The 20,885-nt window shown below is 43.2% G+C and overlaps 1 protein-coding gene across 1 annotated transcript in view; it reads right to left on the reverse strand.

Moving 5' to 3' along the window:
- The window catches only part of KCNB2 (potassium voltage-gated channel subfamily B member 2), a 295,859-nt gene that overhangs the window by 225,872 nt on the left and 49,102 nt on the right, over nucleotides 1–20,885 (reverse strand). The window lies entirely within an intron of this gene.

Consider the following 20,885-nt stretch of genomic DNA (forward strand, 5'->3'; position numbering starts at 1 on the left):
GTCCAACCCCCTGCTCGAAGCAGGACCAAGTCCCAGTTAAATCATCCCAGCCAGGGCTTTGTCAAGCCTGACCTTAAAAACCTCTAAGGAAGGAGATTCTACCACCTCCCTAGGTAACGCATTCCAGTGTTTCACCGCCCTCTTAGTGAAAAAGTTTTTCCTAATATCCAATCTAAACCTCCCCCATTGCAACTTGAGACCATTACTCCTCGTTCTGTCATCTGCTACCATTGAGAACAGTCCAGAGCCAATCTCTTTGGAACCCCCTTTCAGGTAGTTGAAAGCAGCTATCAAATCCCCCCTCATTCTTCTCTTCTGCAGACTAAACAATCCCAGCTCCCTCAGCCTCTCCTCATAAGTCATGTGCTCTAGACCCCTAATCATTTTTGTTGCCCTTCGCTGGACTCTCTCCAATTTATCCACATCCTTCTTGTAGTGTGGGGCCCAAAACTGGACACAGTACTCCAGATGAGGCCTCACCAGTGTCGAATAGAGGGGAACGATCACGTCCCTCGATCTGCTCGCTATGCCCCTACTTATACATCCCAAAATGCCATTGGCCTTCTTGGCAACAAGGGCACACTGCTGACTCATATCCAGCTTCTCGTCCACTGTCACCCCTAGGTCCTTTTCCGCAGAACTGCTGCCTAGCCATTCGGTCCCTAGTCTGTAGCGGTGCATTGGATTCTTCCATCCTAAGTGCAGGACCCTGCACTTATCCTTATTGAACCTCATCAGATTTCTTTTGGCCCAATCCTCCAATTTGTCTAGGTCCTTCTGTATCCTATCCCTCCCCTCCAGCGTATCTACCACTCCTCCCAGTTTAGTATCATCCGCAAATTTGCTGAGAGTGCAATCCACACCATCCTCCAGATCATTTATGAAGATATTGAACAAAACCGGCCCCAGGACCGACCCCTGGGGCACTCCACTTGACACCGGCTGCCAACTAGACATGGAGCCATTGATCACTACCCGTTGAGCTCGACAATCTAGCCAGCTTTCTACCCACCTTATAGTGCATTCATCCAACCCATACTTCCTTAACTTGCTGACAAGAATACTGTGGGAGACCGTGTCAAAAGCTTTGCTAAAGTCAAGAAACAATACATCCACTGCTTTCCCTTCATCCACAGAACCAGTAATCTCATCATAAAAGGCGATTAGATTAGTCAGGCATGACCTTCCCTTGGTGAATCCATGCTGACTGTTCCTGATCACTTTCCTCTCATGTAAGTGCTTCAGGATTGATTCTTTGAGGACCTGCTCCATGATTTTTCCAGGGACTGAGGTGAGGCTGACTGGCCTGTAGTTCCCAGGATCCTCCTTCTTCCCTTTTTTAAAGATTGGCACTACATTAGCCTTTTTCCAGTCATCCGGGACTTCCCCCGTTCGCCACGAGTTTTCAAAGATAATGGCCAATGGCTCTGCAATCACAGCCGCCAATTCCTTCAGCACTCTCGGATGCAACTCGTCCGGCCCCATGGACTTGTGCACGTCCAGCTTTTCTAAATAGTCCCTAACCACCTCTATCTCCACAGAGGGCTGGCCATCTCTTCCCCATTTTGTGATGCCCAGCGCAGCAGTCTGGGAGCTGACCTTGTTAGTGAAAACAGAGGCAAAAAAAGCATTGAGTACATTAGCTTTTTCCACATCCTCTGTCACTAGGTTGCCTCCCTCATTCAGTAAGGGGCCCACACTTTCCTTGGCTTTCTTCTTGTTGCCAACATACCTGAAGAAACCCTTCTTGTTACTCTTGACATCTCTTGCTAGCTGCAGCTCCAGGTGCGATTTGGCCCTCCTGATATCTTTCCTACATGCCCGAGCAATATTTTTATACTCTTCCCTGGTCATATGTCCAACCTTCCACTTCTTGTAAGCTTCTTTTTTATGTTTAAGATCCGCTAGGATTTCACCATTAAGCCAAGCTGGTCGCCTGCCATATTCACTATTCTTTCGACTCATCGAAATCTTCTGATTCTGACTCTTCTGAAACCTTCTGAATCACCTGGCATTGCCACTGTCGAAAGACAGGATACTGTGCCAGATGGACCATTGGTTTGACCCAGTATGGCCATTCTTATGTTCTTAAATAAAAAGAGTGTAATGAAGTTTCTAAAAATAGGGGCACATTTTACAGTGAATTTCTGTCATGTAAGAAAGCATTGGACATTTCCCAAAGGATTTTCTAATCTCTGGTAGAGGCTGTATTCCTGAGAGCCATTCTCTCTCTGCCGTGACATTTGCAGCCTATGCAATGCATTACATATTAACACACACAGTATGCATTATGTATAGCACATACAAGAGGTCAGAAGAGCTGGAAAAACACATACATTCTAACTGATGCTAATTTCTTTTCTATTTTTGGTTAGATTCCCAGACTTCAAACATGATTTCTCCACAGCAAATGTTTTCTTTCTAAAGCTTCTAATTTACATTATCTTCAAATCTTATTACTTTGGATTGCCACTTGTGATATCAAGGTTTTTTGTTTTTTTAACCTATAAAAGATACAGCAATGTATGTGCTTACCAATCTTGCTTAAAAATAAGGCAGCAACTTGCTTCTCAAGGAGGCAAGGGACATTGCTTCTGGAAGTCACACATGGTCACGGCTCACTGGCTGTCATGTTCAGAGAACATTTTTACATAATCGTTATTATAACTCAGGACTTAAACAGATTAGAACATTTCTAAACAGAGAAAAAAATCCTTCTGCGAACCAGCGGAGACAGCTGGGTTCTCTGTGATTAAATGAACTACACTGGAAATCTGACAAGCTCACTGATAAAAAAGAACCGAACTGATTTGGGAGTGTCATACACATGGAGGAGCAGGGACAGAATGGGTAGTTAGCTGCCTCAGCAACAACTTGGCAAGCATGGGGTAACCTTTGTGATTTTTTGCCCTTGAGGTGGCTAGAGCACTATGAAAAGCGCTGTTAGATTGTTTACTCCTCACACTAGTAAGCACATACACAAACAGTCCCTTTTGACTTCAGTGGGACAACTCTTGTGAACAAGAGCTCACGCATGTGAGGAAGGGTTGCACAATCCTTAGAGGGGAGGGATAGCTCAGTGGTTTGAGCATTGGCCTGCTAAACCCAGGGTTATGAATTCAATCCTTGAGGGGGCCATTTAGGGATCTGGGGCAAAAATTGGGGATTGGTCCTGCTTTGAGCAGGGAGTTAAACTAGATGACCTCCTGAGGTCCCTTCCAACCCTATGATTAATCCAGCTCTCAATATAACAATACATTGCACCTGTTTAGTTCCTTTTATCTGAGGTTCTCAAGGTGTGATATAAACACCAGTCAACTGACCTTTCTTACGCCACCACAGTGAGGAATTGCTATATCTACTAGCTGGCATGCACAAATAAAATCACAGGTGCCACCTATGTTGTCCTACCTCTCCCCTCTTCTGCTGCTGTGAACAATTCATTAGTGAATGGTGGGGACTGTGGCGTCAGAGGTAAATGGCTGAGGCACTGGGTGACTGGGGAGGGGCCCATAGACAAAGAGGGCTATTGTAAAGAGAGCTCTTACAGATGGGAAACTGAGTCAGAGAGGTTAAATAATTTCCCCAAGTCAAACAGGGAGTCAGTGACAGAGTCAGGAAATGTATCTCAGAATCTTGCTACCAGTTCCCTGAGCCCGGCACTAAACAACCTGCTTTTTTGACACTGAGAGTCACATTTTCAAAGAAGCTCATGTCAGCCTTTCAATTTGCCTGCTTAAATTTGAACACCTACACTTTCATGCACTTCCTGTTTGACTGCTTAGGTCTTGCACCCACAGCATCATTCCTGGAAATATTGCCTCTTGGATTGTTGGGCTGTTCATAGAGTCACAGATTATAATGCCAGAAAGGACCAGTGTGATCATCCAGTCTGACCTTCGGGATAACGTAGGCCATAGCACTTTCCTGAATTAATTCATGTTTGAACTAGAGCATATCTTTTAGAAAAACATCCACTCTTGTCCTTTGTTATTCCTGATAGGTCTGTATTAAGAGGTAGGATGGGAGTGGTGTACTTTCTCACACAGATAGTCTATGTTTGTTGACTGCTCTAACTCCACTGTCAGAATCTTGAAAGAGTCCTCCTGGAAATAATGGCAGATATCCATGGAAACCTTCTACTGCCCTGTGATGTGGTGGGGAGACAGACAGAGTACAGTGTGGTGGGGTTTTTTTTCATAGTTCTTTTAGAGGAAAGATGTAATTGTCTACAATACTTTTATACTGTCAAGACAGATTGCATAATGTGTTGTGTCACAACTGGGTTGGTATTTTCATTATTCTTTTATATAGCATTCTGCATGCTCCCTTACTGTATATGCCATTTAGTTTTGCAGTTATTCTGCAGAAATGAATAGCTCTGCATCAGATAAATGTGAACCTGGGCGAAAGTCAATATGAATTGACTTACTATACACTAGAGAAGTGCAAAATGTTCACTCAGATGGTAGTGATGAGGGCATGATAGACAAACAGACGGGCAGAGCCATACACTTGTCTGGTTTAGGATTCTATTTATAAACTCAAAACTCAGACATGATTTGGGGAAAGGTTTGTTAAGGCTTAAAAAGCACTTCAGCAAATCAAAGCCAATTTTCAAGTGAATCAAGGGCGATTCATGTTCTGAGATTGAATACTAAGAAATAAAAGGTTGCAGAAACACATGCAAATGAATGTGTGCAACTGCACATGTAAATGTGGGTGTGTAACTGCTTATGAACCTCTAATCTCCCTTTCCCAAAATCTGAACTTTTGTATCTTAAGGAAATAATACTAATCAAAATACACTTTTATAAAGTTATTTTCATCCATATCTCTGAAAGCACTTTCCAAAGATGATTTAGCATCTCTAAATCAGGAGAAATTCATGGTATTCCTTGTGATGGTGCAATGTCAAGTGGAAGTTAGACGTTTCAACTGAGCTGTCAATTTGAGATTTTAGGTTCCTTCAAAACCAAAACCCAAAGGATAACTTGGAGGCGAGTGAAGTCAGATGGATCAAAATGTTTGCATCCAAAGGAAATGTTTGCAGAGATCCCTGTGAAGTGAAACTGCAGAGTTCACCACATTTCTGTTGTGAACAGTTTAAAATCTACATCTCTCTAACTTCTCCTGGAGTTTAGAACCGAAGTGCTGTGAACTGATTAAAACCAAAATGGAATTGTATTAAAACTGTATGATGCTGTCAGCATAATGGCTGCATGTTTCAACAATAACTCTCTTTATTTTAAAATAGAAACGATCATGAGTCATTTGTGTTTGCAGAAAAGCTGTGTCCAAGAGACTTCCCTAAATTTACAAGGCTGTCCCCTAAATAGAATTTTTTTAATTAGAAAAGTGGAGAGAAGTAAAAAGGAAACATCAAGTGTGCGTGTGTGAGAGAGAGGGAGACAACGGATGGGATATCAGGGAAGATGAGAATATAACGAGAAGAGAATGTGGGAGCGGAGGAGATCATAAGGGGAGTGGTATCAGAAGAAGAAAACAACGGGTGTGAGAAATGTAGGAGGAAGAAGACCAAGGAGAGTGGGATGGGAGAGAAGACAAGTAGTGGGTTGGAGGAGAAAGAGCAGAGAGAGCAGATGTGTTGAAAAATGAGAAAGAGAACGATGACTCATCAAGAAACAAGAAGACGTGGAACAGATAGGAGAAAAGGGGGGGGACGGAAAGAAAGGAAAAACGACAGTGACATAGTCCCACTAATCAGCAACTGTATCCCTGACTCCACTGGGAATGTAATTGCTTTCAGAGTATTGCTAGACATAATTTCCTGTGAATGATAGATTTCAGAAGAACTGTAGGCTGCAGTACATACCGTGAAATGTTCTATTAATCCATTCCTTTAGAACAGGGGGAATGGCAGAAAATCACTGTGTACAACATTGCATGTTATTTTGAGAGAGACATAACACCTTGTTTGGTATGGCATCACAAAACAGATAAACCTGTGACAAAAGCATGTAAATGCTAATCTGTCATTTACAGCTAGTAAACAAAAGCTAACACACGTAAAATGTGCAGTATTAGTAGCAGAGTGGCCTAAGAGACGAGCTTAATTTTTAAAAGGACAACATTTTCTTTGCGGGCACTATTTCTAAGGGAAAAATGTGAACAGTGGTGATCACAAATGTGGGTACTTGAGTCTCTAACTTGCTGGTGGCGGGCTCAGATCCCAGAGTCAGAGGCACACCCAGTCTGGTTTTTCAACTGCAGTTCATTCTGCAAAAATGTGGGCACAAATTTTTCAAGAGGTAATTTGCACCTGAAGGAAGCAGGGCCTCAGCCCTATTGAAAATGTACACTGGGTGTGGCAAGAAGTCACACCAATCCTAAACTCATCAAATAATTTTGCCTTTTCTTACACCCTCCCCTTCACTGAGCTTGCATTAGAAAACAGTTACAAACTCTGGCCAGCACCCTCAGCTACGACTCAAGAGATCAAAGTGCAGCTTAGGACGAGGTTGAAAAAATGTGCTCCCTTGATCATGGGCCAGCTGTTTTCTGGACCAGTCCACTGGTGTAGTGTAAAGAAGCTTGAGGACTGCTTTGAGTCACATTGCTTGCCAGTGCTCTCAACAGGGTGATATGAGAGCAAGAGAATGGGGGAAGCTCTAACCATGTCCCTGTTCTTTGGCCATGCCCCATCAGCTGACAGCAGAGGTGGGGGGAAACGAGTTTCTATGCCACTAGGCGATCTCCCTACACTGCAGTGATATTCCTGTGGCCATCTACTCCAATTCCAGTGCCAAAATCCACCAGAGTCTTAAAGCGGTTGTACTGCAACTCAGGATCTCAGCCTTTCTCTCTCCACTAAATAGGATAACTGGGGCTTAGATTTCAGTTCGAATCCACCCCATCATAGTCAACAGAGTTGCAAGGGGGACTCTGTGAATTTACAGGATGCAAAGAGACAGACAGATCCGTTTATAATAATGCGTCAAGTGCTTTGCTCTTCATAGGACTCAACCTGCAGTCCTTACTCAGGCAACACTCCCATTAACTTCATGGACAGTTCACATGACCACAGCTTTTAAACATGGAGAAGTAGCCGAAGAGGGGGTAATCACAGATCTTGTTGTGCACAGGTGGAGCTATAGAAGGAATGAATTAATTTTATGGAACTTCATTCAGTATCTAAAATTTAATTGAAAACCTATCGGTTTAGCCAATCCTTCCTTCCTTCCTTCCCCTCTTTCATTCAATCTCCTAGTGATCCTCTTTGTTGGATTCCTTCGAAGATCATTATATTTGCTATTGGTCTCACAGTAATTTCATGTTTCTTTCCTCTTATTTCCTTTTTCTCTTTTATTCTGTGTGTTTGAAAATTTTTTGGATGTATTTTGGATGGATATTTCTTGAACTACATCTGGGTAAAGAAGAACAACACCTCATCTGTTGAGTTTTAAATGGATGAAACGTATATAGGTTCTCTGCTTCACTATCTCTTCCATGTTATCACAGCTCCGATAGAGTGAAGAAACAAGTCCTATAGGTTACAATATCTAGGCAGGTCTGAGGTTAGCATTAGTCTTTCAGCTATGGAGATCTGAGTTCCAGTTCAGATTAGATCACAAGTAAGTCTGTCAGTCTCAACTTTATCCTTATATCTGTTCACATCATAAAACCATCATGCTACCTAAAATTATCTCTGCTCAATGCCAGAACAGTAGGAGCAGTGCAGGTTGTTGGGATGTAAGTTTGTTAACAGAAGCATATGTGGAAATTGGCAACACTACGGGATGCAATATCTCTATACAGAGCTCTCAATTCTGCTTTTTCAAACAGCACTGACTTTCCTTTCATGTTTCAGAGAAGCCTTTAAAAATATTTGCATAAGAATTCTTTGAGTTAAAAGATTTCTGCACAAGCCTTTAATCACATGTTCCCCCAAAACATGTCTTAAAAACAATTCATTATATTTCAAACCCATTTATTTTAAACTGAAATCACAAAGCCTTTTGTTTAAACAAGTGCTGAAAAAAGACCTTCTAATTCTGTATGTTACAGAAAGCTATTTAACAATACATTGGGTCACATCACAGTCTAGGAAAGGAATTGTACAATCCAGTCTAACAGATCTCTGAAAACATTCAGTTGTACTTGCATTACACGGTTGGGGGTATTCATAGAATAGCATGCGAGAGAGTAAAGAGACCCCATGCAGGAGAAAGGAGGATGAAACCTCACCCCCACCACATAACCACCTGCAGCCTCTCTGTGCCCACTACAGAGAAAATGATCTCCACATGGCTAGGAGGATATAGTCAGAGGAGGGAGGAACAGGTGAATGGCTGTTTTATGCAATGTGATACTTTCTCAGAAGCTTACAATGCAATATACATTACAACTTACTGCTGGCAAGAGATTCTACAGTCCAAGGCTGGGGTATTGGTGTACAGCTAATAGAAAGTCAAACACTGTAAGCATGGCAGGCAAGATTGCTGTGTTGCTTGAGGCCTGAGGGAATCATAAGCTGAGTCCCTAGGGAAATGTCCCCATTGTTCCCACAGAAATGCAGGCTTTGGAAAAACGATTGCCAGACCTACCTGCTGGATGAAAGGATGCAGTGGAGTGGCAGCTCGACAAAGGCCATGCAGCTGTGTGCATCTGTTCTCCCTTTCTGCGCAGAAGGGGAAGACACGGCCCTGAGTCACTGATGCTGAGCCAGGAAGTGAGTAGTGCTATCATGTTGCTCAACTCAGGGAAAAGAAAAGAAATGTTTAAAGAGACACTGTCTTGTCAAGTAGTATGGGCCTGACTTGTATAGTCCAGTCCTTCAAGTGTTCAAATATGATAGTGACTAGCATAGTGGACACAGTTGTCCTAAATCAGGCTAGTAGTCCCATTGACTTCATCAGAACTAGTAAGTGACACTGACTAAGAACAAAAGGAAAAATGAGCAGCCTGTTCCTTCTCCTTGTAACGTGGTTACAGCGCAGGGAAAAAAGGTCACAGATAGTGTGATTTTCCCATTTGTTGGTGACTTTTTTTTGTGTCCGCGACTCCCCCGCCGGTGGCAGCTTCTGTGGCTCCTGTCCTACAGGGCTGGGCCCAGGTCCCCGTTCCGGGTGTTATGACCAGGCATGTGGGATCGCAGGACCACTCAGGTTGGCCCAACTGTCTCTCGTCATGACAGGGAAGATTAGGGGAGTGGGCCAAACCTGAGTGGCACTGAGACTCGGTGTGACAAGTTACAACACCCAGAGCAGGGAGGTGGGCCCAGCCCCCTGGGAAACAGGAGCCACCACTGTCCAGGGTGAGTGTGGAGCAGGCTCCCTCTCAACCCTGGGGTCCAGCCCCAGAGGACACAGGAGCCATCACTGCCCAGGGTGAGTCCAGAATGGGCTCATTCTCCAGGCCACCCCACTTCCCTTTGCCAACTAGGCCAGGATTAGGGTGGCAGTGATGGGGCGGAACCTGCTGCTGGCAGTGGTCAGCGCTCCCTTTTATCTGGGCATTTTTATTCAAAAATCACTAAACCCTGTGACTTTACCATAAACACGGTATATCAACCTGGCATCTACTTACATGGCCTCTATCGCCCTAGTTACCGAGAATCTCACAAACCCTAAAGTATATATCCTTACAACAGCCCACAAAGGATAGGAATGTGAAGGGAAACAAGAAGGGTTTCTACAGGTATGTTAGCAACAAGAAGAAGGTCAGGGAAAGTATGGGACTCTTACTGAATAGGGGAGGCAACCTAGTGACAGATGATGTGGAAAAAGCTGAAGTACTTAATGCTTTTTTTGCCTCAGCCTTCACAGACAAGGTCAGCTCCCAGACTGTTGCACTGGGCAGCACAGTATGGGGAGGATGTGAGCAGCCCTCAATGGTGAAAGAATAGGTTAAGGACTATTTAGATAAGCTGGACATGCACAAGTCTATGGGGCCAGATCTAATGCATCCGAGGGTGCTGAGGGAGCTGGCTGATGTGATTGCAGAGCCATTGGTCATTATCTTTGGAAACTCATGGCGATTGGGGGAAGTCCCGGACGATTGGAAAAAGGCAAATATAGTGCCCATCTTTAAAAAAGGGAAGAAGGAGAATCCAAGGAACTACAGACCGATCAGCCTCACCTCAGTCCCTGGAAAAATCATGGAGAAGGTCCTCAAAGAATCCATTTTGAAGCACTTGGAGGAGAGGAAGGTGATCAGGAACAGTCAACATGGATTCACCAAGGGCAAGTCATGCTTGACCAACCTGATTGCCTTCTATGATGAGATAACTGGCTATATGGATATGGGGAAAGTGGTGATGTGATACATCTTGACTTTAGAAAAGCCTTTGATATGGTCTCCCAGAGAATTGTTGCCCGCAAGTTAAAAAGGTATGGATTGGATGAATGGACTATAAGGTGGATAGAAAGCTGGCTAGCTCATCGGGCTCAACGGGGGTTGGTCCTGGGGCCGGTTTTGATCAACATCTTCATTAATGATCTGGATGATGGGATGGATTGCACCCTCAGCAAGTTCGCGGATGACACTAAACTGGGGGGAGAGGTAGATACGCTGGAGGGTAGGGATAGGATCCAGAGTGACACAGACAAATTGGAGGATTGGGCCAAAAGAAATCTGGTGAGGTTCAACAAGGACAAGTGCAGAGTCCTGAACTTAGGACTGAAGAATCCCATGCATTGCTACAGCTGGGGACCGACTGGCTAAGTGGCAGTTCTGCAGAAAAGGACCTGGGGATTACAGTGGACGAGAAGCTGTATATGAGTCAGCAGTGTGCCCTTGTTGCCAAAAAGGCTAACGGCATATTGGGCTGCATTGGTAGGAGCATTGCCAGCAGATCGAGGGAAGTGATTATTCCCCTCTATTCAGTGCCGGTGAGGCCACATCTGGAGTACTGCATCCAGTTTTGGGGTCCTCACTGCAGAAAGGATGTGGACAAACTGGAGAGAGTCCAGCAGTGGGCAACAAAAATGACCAGGGGGCTGGGGCACATGATTTATGAGGAAAGGCTGAGGGAATTGGACTTATTTAGTCTGCAGAAGAGAAGAGTGAGGGGGGAATTTGATAGCAGCCTTCAACTACCTGAAGAGGGATTCCAAATGAGAATGGAGCTAAGCTGTTCTCAGTGGTGGCAGCTGACAGAACAAGGAGCAATGGTCTCAAATTGCAGTGGGGGAGGTCTAGGTTGGATATTGTGAACACTATTTCACGAGGAGGGTGGTAAAGCACTGGAATGGGTTACCTACAGAGGTGGTGGAAACTCCATCCTTAGAGGTTTTTAAGGCCCAGCTTGACAAAGCCCTGGCTGGGATGATTTAGTTGGTGTTGGTCCTGCTTTGAGCAGGGGGTTGGACTAGATGACCTCCTGAGGTCTCTTCCAATCCTAATCTTCTGTGATTCTATGATAAAGGTGGGAAAAAACAGTTACTAACCTTTCCTCACTGTTGTTCTTCCTGATGTGTTGCACATGTCCTTTCCACTCTTGGAGTGTATGAGTCCCATGCACAGCTGTTGGAAATTTTTCCCCAGTGGTACCTGTTGGGGCAGCTCAGGCACCCTTTGCCGCCGTGTTCCATTGTGTGCCAGTATAATGGGCCCAATCACCCTGAGCTCCCTCCGTTCCTTCTTGCTGGACAACTCCAATGCAGACAGGCAGGAGGGTGGGTCGTGGAATGGACAAGTGCAACACATTTTGCCGAACAATAGTTATGAAAGGTAAGTAACTGTTTTTTCATCTTCGAGTGAGTCCACATGTGCATTCCACTCTTGGTGAGTCACATGTCATATCAAAGGAGGAGGGATCAGAGTTCATATACACACAGCTCTTTCTGCACTCCTGGAAGGTAAGAGACTTTGAGATTGATTGAATTGGCAATGCAAAAGTTCCATAGGTGAATTGCTTCCTGACAAAGCAGGGAAGGGTGAGATTTCCCCGCTGCCTTTTGAGGTAAAACATCTGTTGTCTGAGAGAACAAACAGGCTTTTCCCCTTGACATGCTGTAGAAAGGCCTGACAGGCAAGATGGCCAGCCTTTAGCTCTCTAACATTGATATGAAGAGAAAGATCCCTTCAGGACCAAAAACATGGAGTTCAGAGTGGGCCAAGGGCAGACTCATCCGTCATCAATGTCAGTGAAGGCTAAGGGTGGGCAAAGGGAGTGCTCGCACAAACACTGAGTGGGTCTGTCCACCCGTCTAGCAAACTCAGTGCCTGTGAGGGCACACAGAGAACAGTGTTCAGATGGTGATGACTTGGTGAATACATGGAGGCCGGTCAACTTTGAAGAATCTTGAGGTGCAACCTGACATTTGGAGTACATATGGCATAAAGCCACATACACCAGGAGCCTCATACAGTTTCGGGCTGTTGTGATTGGGTGAACCTTGCGATCTACCACAAGAGATCAAATTGTTTGGAATGTTGTATCTTGAAGAAAAGCTCTGGCCTGGGTAGAGTCCAGCACTGCTCCTAAAAACTCTATCCTCTGCACTGGACAAAGAGTAGACTTGTCTAAGTTGATCAGTAGACTTCGAGCTTTGAAGGTTGACTGAATGAGTTGAACACTGGAGATAACCTGAGCTGTGGACCGGCCTTTGACCAGCCAATCATCCAGGTAAGGGTAGACCTGTATTCCTAGACACCTCAGGAACACTGCTACCACAGACATACATTTTGTGAAACTTGAGGAGCTGCTGACGGGCCAAAAGGCAGCATGCTGAACTGGTAATGAGAGTGCTTCACTATGAACCTGAGAAACTTCCTGTGACCTTTAAAAATTGCCACATGAAAGTAGGTGTCTCTTAAATCAAGGGCAGCATACCAGTCTCCAGGAAGGAAATAATGGAAGCCAGGATGATCATGCAAAAATTTATCTTTTTGAGATATTTGTTGAGCTGGCACAGGTCTAAAATTGGTCTAAGGCCCCCCTTTGCTTTCAGGATTAGGAAGTAATACAAATAGATTCCCTTCCATTTGTGCCACTGCACAACTTCCTCGAGGGCTCTTACCTGAAGGAGAGACTGAACCTCCTGGATTAGGAGCTCCTCATGAGAGTGGTCCCTGAGAGGGACGGGGAGAGAGGTGGGAGGAAGGGTAGATATAAATTGGAGGTTATATCCCACTTCCACAGTGCTTACTACTCATTGGTCTGAGGTAATCCGGGATTAAGCCCTGAGGAAGGGGGAAAGGTGGTTTGCAAATCTGTGGAAAATGAAATCTGGCATCCTGGAAACTGGCATGGCATCCTCTAACATCCCATCAAAACACCTGTTTAGCACCTGGGCGTCTAGATGGAGCAGGTATTGTCGCAGAGGCAGAAGGAAGAGGAACAGGTCTATGTCTATAACCCCTACTCTTCTTTCTTTGCAGGTCCTGCTGAGGAGCAGAGGCAGAGTAATAGTGGATCTGCTGTGGGCAGAAGTGCTTTCTGGACAGGGTTGGAGTGTACTACCCCAAAGACCTTAGAGTTGCCTGAGAGCCCTTCGAGTCATGGAGCTTAGAGTCAGTTTGCTCTGAAAACAGCAAAGACCCTTCAACGGGCAGGTCCTGTAAAGTCTGTTAGACCTCTTGTAGAAGCCTCAAGGTTTGCAATCAAGAGCTCTTGCACATGGCCACTGCAGAAGCCATGGACCACCAAGTCCACTGCATCCAGCGCAGCTTGCAGTGAAGATCTTGCTACAGATTTCCCCTCATGAACTAACGAGGACCCTGCGGGGTGGGAGGATCCCAGAGCTGTGGCTCCAGGCCGAGACCGGAAGTCTACACAGCAATGAAACAGCCCTATAGCTGAGTCCTGCCAGCCTGAGTTGGCTAGCACGGGGCCCACTGCAGGGTTTTCTTTGCTGTGTAGACATACCTTTGGTGCCGGGTTTTCTTTGCTGTGTAGACATACCTTTGGCGCCCAGTCTGACCAACCGGGTTCTGATGGAGATCTTAGAGCCGTCTCAATGAGCAAAAACTTTAGCCTGGACTCTCCATCTTTCCTTGTCCGAGGCTTAAAATCTTTGCAGATCTGGCAATGATCCCACATATGAGTTTCCACCCCCATAAAACGTCAAGCAGCTTTATTGTGGGTCGTTCATGGGCATTGGCCTCGCACAAGGGACACAGGGCTGGAAGCCTGCTGACCGAGGCATCACTTGGTACTACTGAGTAATGGAAAAAACCCCAACTGGGGCAAAAAAGTAAACTTACATTATCTACAGTATTAACTAAGTACTAACACTATGAGAGCAAGCCAAGTAATTCCAATGACTGTCATGTGTGGCAAGAAGGAACTGAGAGAGCTTGGGGGTGGCTGGGCCCTTTATGCTGGTAGGCAGTGGCACGCAGCAGCAGAGGGTGCTTGAGCCGCCCTGACAGATACCACTAAGGGAAAAATTTCCAATGACTGTGCATGGGGTGTGAACACCAAGAGTGGAATACACATGGGCAATCACGCCAAGCAGAAGTATTACTATTTCAATTTTGCAGATGGGGAATTAAAGCACATAGGGATTAAGTGACAGATCCAAAGCCCACTGAAGTCAATGGGAGCTTTTGCCTTGACTTCTTTGGCACGGGCCCCAGGTGAATTGACCAAGGTCACACAGAAAGTCTGCGGCAGAGCCAGGAACAGAAACCCCATGTTCTAAATCTTGGTCCATTGCCTTAACCTCAGACCGTCCTTTTATCTCCTGTGTTCTGTTTTGTTATGATATGAAAATGCTGTGCAGATGTGGCACCGTTTTTTTCTAGGAACAATATATTTTGCACAAAAAACAGACAGTGCATAAAAACAGATATTAGACTGAAAATACTTTTTATGTTGAGCTTACCAGCTTTGAGTGTCTCCTTAAATCAGACTTAACTCCCAAGATGCTGCCTGGCTTAGCCAGGTTCATGCATCGGATTGATTTCCTTGGTAGTCTCGATCTAAATTGCATGAGTAACGATAAGCCATGATGAATTTTGTTATGTAGCTAGGACATGGTGCAACGCAGTGAAAGTCGGAGTTCACCTTGATTACACACAGCGCTAAAGAACTTGCGGGTTTGAATCTCAAACCGGATAGTTACATAAAATATAATGAGAATGTACAGTTATGCTTTAGATCCCTTACCAGCCCTAAAATGCACATTAAATACAATCCATGAATAAATCTTTATAGCTGATTTACAAATATGGTGCCAAATCATGCTCCCCATACTGAGGTGAATCGTCCACTGGTAGAATTGGGACTACTCACCTGCAGATGATGATCAGGATTTGACAGCTCTGTGATACTTCGTTAATGTTAATGTCCTATATGTGGGACGTGACTTCTAAATCTACCATTTTACCATAAAGATTTCTTTCAGAATGAAAAGTGACAAAGTCAATAGTGAACTTTGTGTTCCAAGGCTCTGTGAAATCACTGCATTGATTCAAAGCAGCTAGTTCTGTCTGTGTGGGCTTTGACATTGCTCCTTCAGCTGACAAACATAATCTCCCAGTGTGCCTAAGCCTTTCCAGACTGATCTTACAAGCTTTGCTCCTCTGTCAATATTCCGCCTCAGGTTTCGTGACCTAGGTACAGTGAATACTTCAGGACATCCAGCACATGGCATCAGACATCTTGATGACACCAAACCTTGTACGCTGCTGTTTAATGACCTCTTGTATTATTTTTGGCTGTTGACTTTCTAAACCCATCAAAGTAGATTACAGCCACTTATAGTGTTCATGTCTTCTGAGTCCTCTGCTCAGCTTAATTCTGCAAGGAAATCACCTTATCTGCCAGAAATTCACCTTTCCCTGCTGCCCCCCACCATTCCCCCGAAATGAAAGGTAATTCTTCTGTTGGGCTAAGGGAAAAAACAGCTTTTAATTAAATTACGTGATCCTTTTCAAACATGTTTAGATATCCATTTCCTGTTTTCACAAAGGGCCAGATGTTGACACCCTTGTTCACACTGAGTACTCTGTGAGCAGCCCATTGATTTCAATGGAACTATCTGTGCAGTAACATAGCTCTCTGCATGAGTGGCAGAATGTAGCTCATAGTTTTAAAAAATGTTAAGGCTCCCAAATTAGGACATCTCGGAATGCAGTGATATTATATATTACACCTCATTAAACGTTTACCTGTTTATTACAGGCTAATAAACAGAAGCACAGCACAGTAATTGCATGTCACTGTACTGCCATAGATGGTGAATTAATTTCAGCCTTGGTATAAGTGCACACAGCTCGTATTGACTTTAGCTGACAGTTGTGTGTTTATGTCAAGGATCAAATTTGGTCTGGTGACTCCAGTTGTGTTTGTTTTATTTTAGGTATCAATTAATTTTTCAGTGGGGTGGAGACTATATGTATATGTGTCAGTTTACAGAAAGGATTAGGAGTCAAAAATTATTAAGGGAGTCAATTAACAATCATGTCAACCCTTTGCCACTGCCCCTGTCGCCATCTCAGCGTGCGTATCCAGTGTTAAACATATGAGGTCTTAAAACCAAGTTTTCTTCCAGACTTTAACTTGGACACAACTTAACTTGTCCAGCTGTACCCTGGGCAAATAATCTGTATCCATCAGTTAATGCTGGGAAAGGACACGCTGAGGCTAAAGAAAACGTGAGCTTCTTTCAGCAGCGCTTGTTGTTGTGTGTTCCTAGGTTAGCAGAGAGGTTAACATGAGCAGTATGTTCAGTTGTTTTGTGTTCTTCTCACAGAAAGATAACATGCTGCATTTATGCAGGAGAATTTACGGCCGCCTGACTAAAATTAGATCATCCACATTTATGCTTTGAGTTTATGTCATTATCCCAGGAATGGTGTGGGAGTTTAAACCCATACGCTCTGCATACACAGCGAATAGATGCGGACTGCACTGCATAACTGTAACAGCTCCAGAAATTCAGTTCCCAGCATTTAGCTCATTTTGTAATGAACTCAAAATATGACTCCTACAAAGCACAAGGAGGGAAAAAACAGACTAGTAACCAAGTGCACTGTATGTGTATTTACTGGAACTACCAGTCTGCTGCTTAACCACTCCCCAGTCTTGTAATACTATTAACTTAGACAGACGTGTGAACATAGTTATCAGACGTCACTGATGGGCTAAGATATGCAGTAGTGCTAAGCCGCAGCATTTGAGTTTTTATTATACATTGTAGCTCTGAGTGAGTCATGATTTAGCACTAGCTAGACATTTACAGATGGTCAGATACTTAATAGATTAAAAAAAACATTGCTAGATGTAATGACTTTTTATGGATTTTCTTAAACCTTTCAATGCTTCACTGTGTTGACATATGGGTCTATCAGAGACTTTTTCAAAGCTAGATCGTTTGGAATCTGTACCGTCTTTACACTGTACATTTGACAATAAGGCAATAACGACTAGAAACATACCAAGCTCTCCGCAAATATTTTGAGTAGCTGTCAGACCATGGCCAGTGCTTGGTTTGCGGGTACCACTGATACAGCGCTGTATCACCATGGCAGCTTCACAGATTGCAGCAGAGATTCACTTCTCTGTATATGCTGCAAGACATTTTGAATTAATTTAAGCAGAAAGTGAGCGCCTTCTGCACATTTCCAGTGTGTTCATCTTTAGGTTTTCCTTCTATTTCAAGACATTCAGTTGCATTGGGCCTTACTAAAGACAGATATACAAGGAGATGGATGACATTATGCAGCTGAGTTCAAAGCAGTCCAAAAATGCAATGGAAAACAAGTTAATTGAGTTCAGATACCTATTTTCCAGCATTTTTAACCAACTAAACTGCTTCCTTACATACCTGGCACATGTGGCAGGATGCAGCTCTTGTGTCACACCATTTCTCAGCTATGTCACAAGTTGATGAGATGACATATCGAAGAACACTGCTGTTTTACACCACAAAAGCTGCAATAAGGACAAGCTTCAGAGGGGCCAAAGAATAATTTGGTGGATCATGTTTGTCTGTTAAAAGCCACATTTTGTTTTATTTGCTCAAACTGTTGTTTGAAACCTGTTTATTCCTCCCAGCTTAAGAAAGTGCTTAGAAGTTTTTGAGAGCCTGGATCACATCCTATAGATGGAAAAGCAATTATTACCCCAGACAGCACATAAACAGGAACAGTTCACTTACAAGCAGGAATAAAACCAGGCCCAATTTTTAGGCTAATTTCAGACTCATAAAACCTTCACCTTTTCTTACTCCATGTTACTTTCAGCACAATACAAAATATAGATCTCAGACATCACAGATATGATTCCTCATTGGATCTTCACTGAAACTATGAACGAGCACAGGCAAGACAGCATTGTTCATCTCGATGAATATTCACAACAACATGTGTGTGTACAATTATGGGGTTGCACTAAATGTTTCAATAATGCAAACCATTCAGGAGCTTATTAGTGCTTATTTCACCACACCTTCAAACAATGCCACTTCGCTCATTCTTACAGCAGATTTGAATTTGCAACATTTCTGCATAATTTCATGAATAATCATACAACACTTTGCCTAATTGTTTTCAGTCTTAATGGGAATATTAGCCACTAGCAGAATGTTCTTTGGTTTCTCACAGCTTCAGATAGTAATTTGCTTATCTTTGGCTGTGGTCTTGGGTCAGATTAGAACAATGGACCTGATCTCAACGGTAGCTGCTTTATCTAGCCAGAACAGCTGTGAATTGGAAGCACTTGCAGAATTTAGTGATTTGTGAGCTTTATCCAAAGGTATATATAATGTTTGAAACACTTTAGGTTCTTTTGTGCTGCCTGTCCTCTGAAGCGTAAGTGCTTTAGTTTCTCAAGACAAATGTTGATCACAAAACAAGAGGCTGCACATAGATTTTCTATATTATCGTTACTATTATTATCTGTATTATGGTAGCACCTCTGAGCCCTAGTCATAGACCACTACCCTAATTTGCTAAGTGCTCTACACACACACATCTATTTCATATATGACCAAATTCATTACATGTGAAAAATGCCTATAATACATATGAGCTACAGTAAAATACAGACAAAATTAAACAGTGATTTGACTGGTTTCATAAAGCTGCAGTAAAGCTGCCTATTCCCACGTTGCCTGACATAAATACCAATATAAAAGCTTAAACCAAGTAGTAAGTGATTCTCACAGCAGGAAATGTATCTGAATCAAAACAAACACTGAATTAAAAATGGGCACATCTGAATTTCCTACTGGAAGTGGACATGTGGCCGAAATGTGACATCTGTGATAATGGCAGTCTTGAGATCTGGCCTCATAGATTCTTAACCAGTTTCTGCCCTGCTGTAATATATATTAATTCAATGAAAAAGAATATGATGTAATATGAAACATTTGGCATATATACTAGACAGTCAGTTTGGTTCATTGATTATTTAACCAGCATTTCAGCAGGACACAAACTGCCTTATGATTCCTGACAGGGCACATTCATACAGCCAGTGCCAGAATCTTATCATCATTTCCCAGAAAAATGGCTGTCACCAACAAGAAAAACCCCAACAATCAGCTCATATACAGTAGTTAGATTTCAATTACATTTCACAAATTAAACCTAGTAAGAGCTGCTCATTAACAGCCTGATCCTGCACCATTGAATATATGGGAGCTTTGTCCTCCAGGGAGTGCAGATCAAGTACTAATGTGTGATCTTTCAAGAACCTGCACAGAATCAAATGGGGGCAATGACTTCTTTAAAATGCACTTAATTACATACCTCTGTTTGTATATGTGTTGCATGTGTGATTGAGGTGTGACGTACTTTGACTAATAAAAGATGCATGGAAAATATATTTTTCTTTATAGCTGATTCATGCTACAGATCAGACCAGTGTACTAACTGATTCTGATTGTGTACAGCAGATATATTTCCTAGATCGATCACACAATGTGATGCATAACATTTTGAGTATCATATTCCTGATGTTTAGACTACGAGTAGTAAGTATTTTACTTTTAAATCCCATTAACAAGACACAATATTTCCTGTATACTCCCCGTCTTATTAATGACTAATAAAAGAAACAAGGACTTTCACCAAATGCGGTGCTTGTCTTGGACTACCAAGCAGATAAATTATGTACAGACCTTGAGATTATTAGTGAAAATTTAATGCTGGATCTGATTATTTTTATTGACTTTAATGGAAACTCCACATATATGTACGAAAAAAGAATTTGTCCCATGGATACAAAATTAAAAGGGGGAAAATGCAGTTCCTCCCTCTGATACAGGGAATGTAATTTAAATCCTTTTGAGGCAAATCCCAAATGGAGTTTGGCTTGATTAAGGAGTGAGTTAGAACTGCAAGACTTAGCCATTCTACGGGAGATAGTACCCTGGCAGCTGATTGGTACAAATTAAGGCCCCAAGCCCCAAAACAGTGGTGCCAGTGTTTACAAGCTCAAGACCTGCTTGCACAAAGTCCATTAGGGTAAACTCTGTGCACAGCTGTTCAAGGTCTTAAAATGCTTCCCCAAGCAAAATGGTTACAAATTACACATTCTTTTTCAGAAAAGCAGTGCGGCGTGGACTCCCTCTTTTGAAGGAATGGAGCAGGATAACATCCTGGTAACACCCTGGGAATATCCATCAACATCCATACAGCAGATGGGGTTGAGTGGAAAGCTCGGATCTTGAACCGGACCTGAATGTACACTTCCTTAAAGTTTTGGAGGATTGCTTGGACCCAGTGTGCAATTGCAAGCACTTATCTAAAATACATATGATTCTCTAACGTGATGATTATTTAGCACTGTCATTTTTATGACTCTAGGGTACTGAATCTCTCAAGCAAACAAATCCTTAAAAAACCCAATAAAAATGCTTACACAAGTTTTAGGTTGCGGAGAACAGTTTTCTTCAATTTTAGCAGTGAACTAAGGTCATCAATCTGTAATAGGATGCCACTGGTGAAATTTTTCACAAAAGGGC

The sequence above is a fragment of the Chelonia mydas genome, chromosome 2 (assembly GCF_015237465.2).
Source record: "Chelonia mydas isolate rCheMyd1 chromosome 2, rCheMyd1.pri.v2, whole genome shotgun sequence".
NCBI lineage: Eukaryota > Metazoa > Chordata > Testudines > Cheloniidae > Chelonia > Chelonia mydas.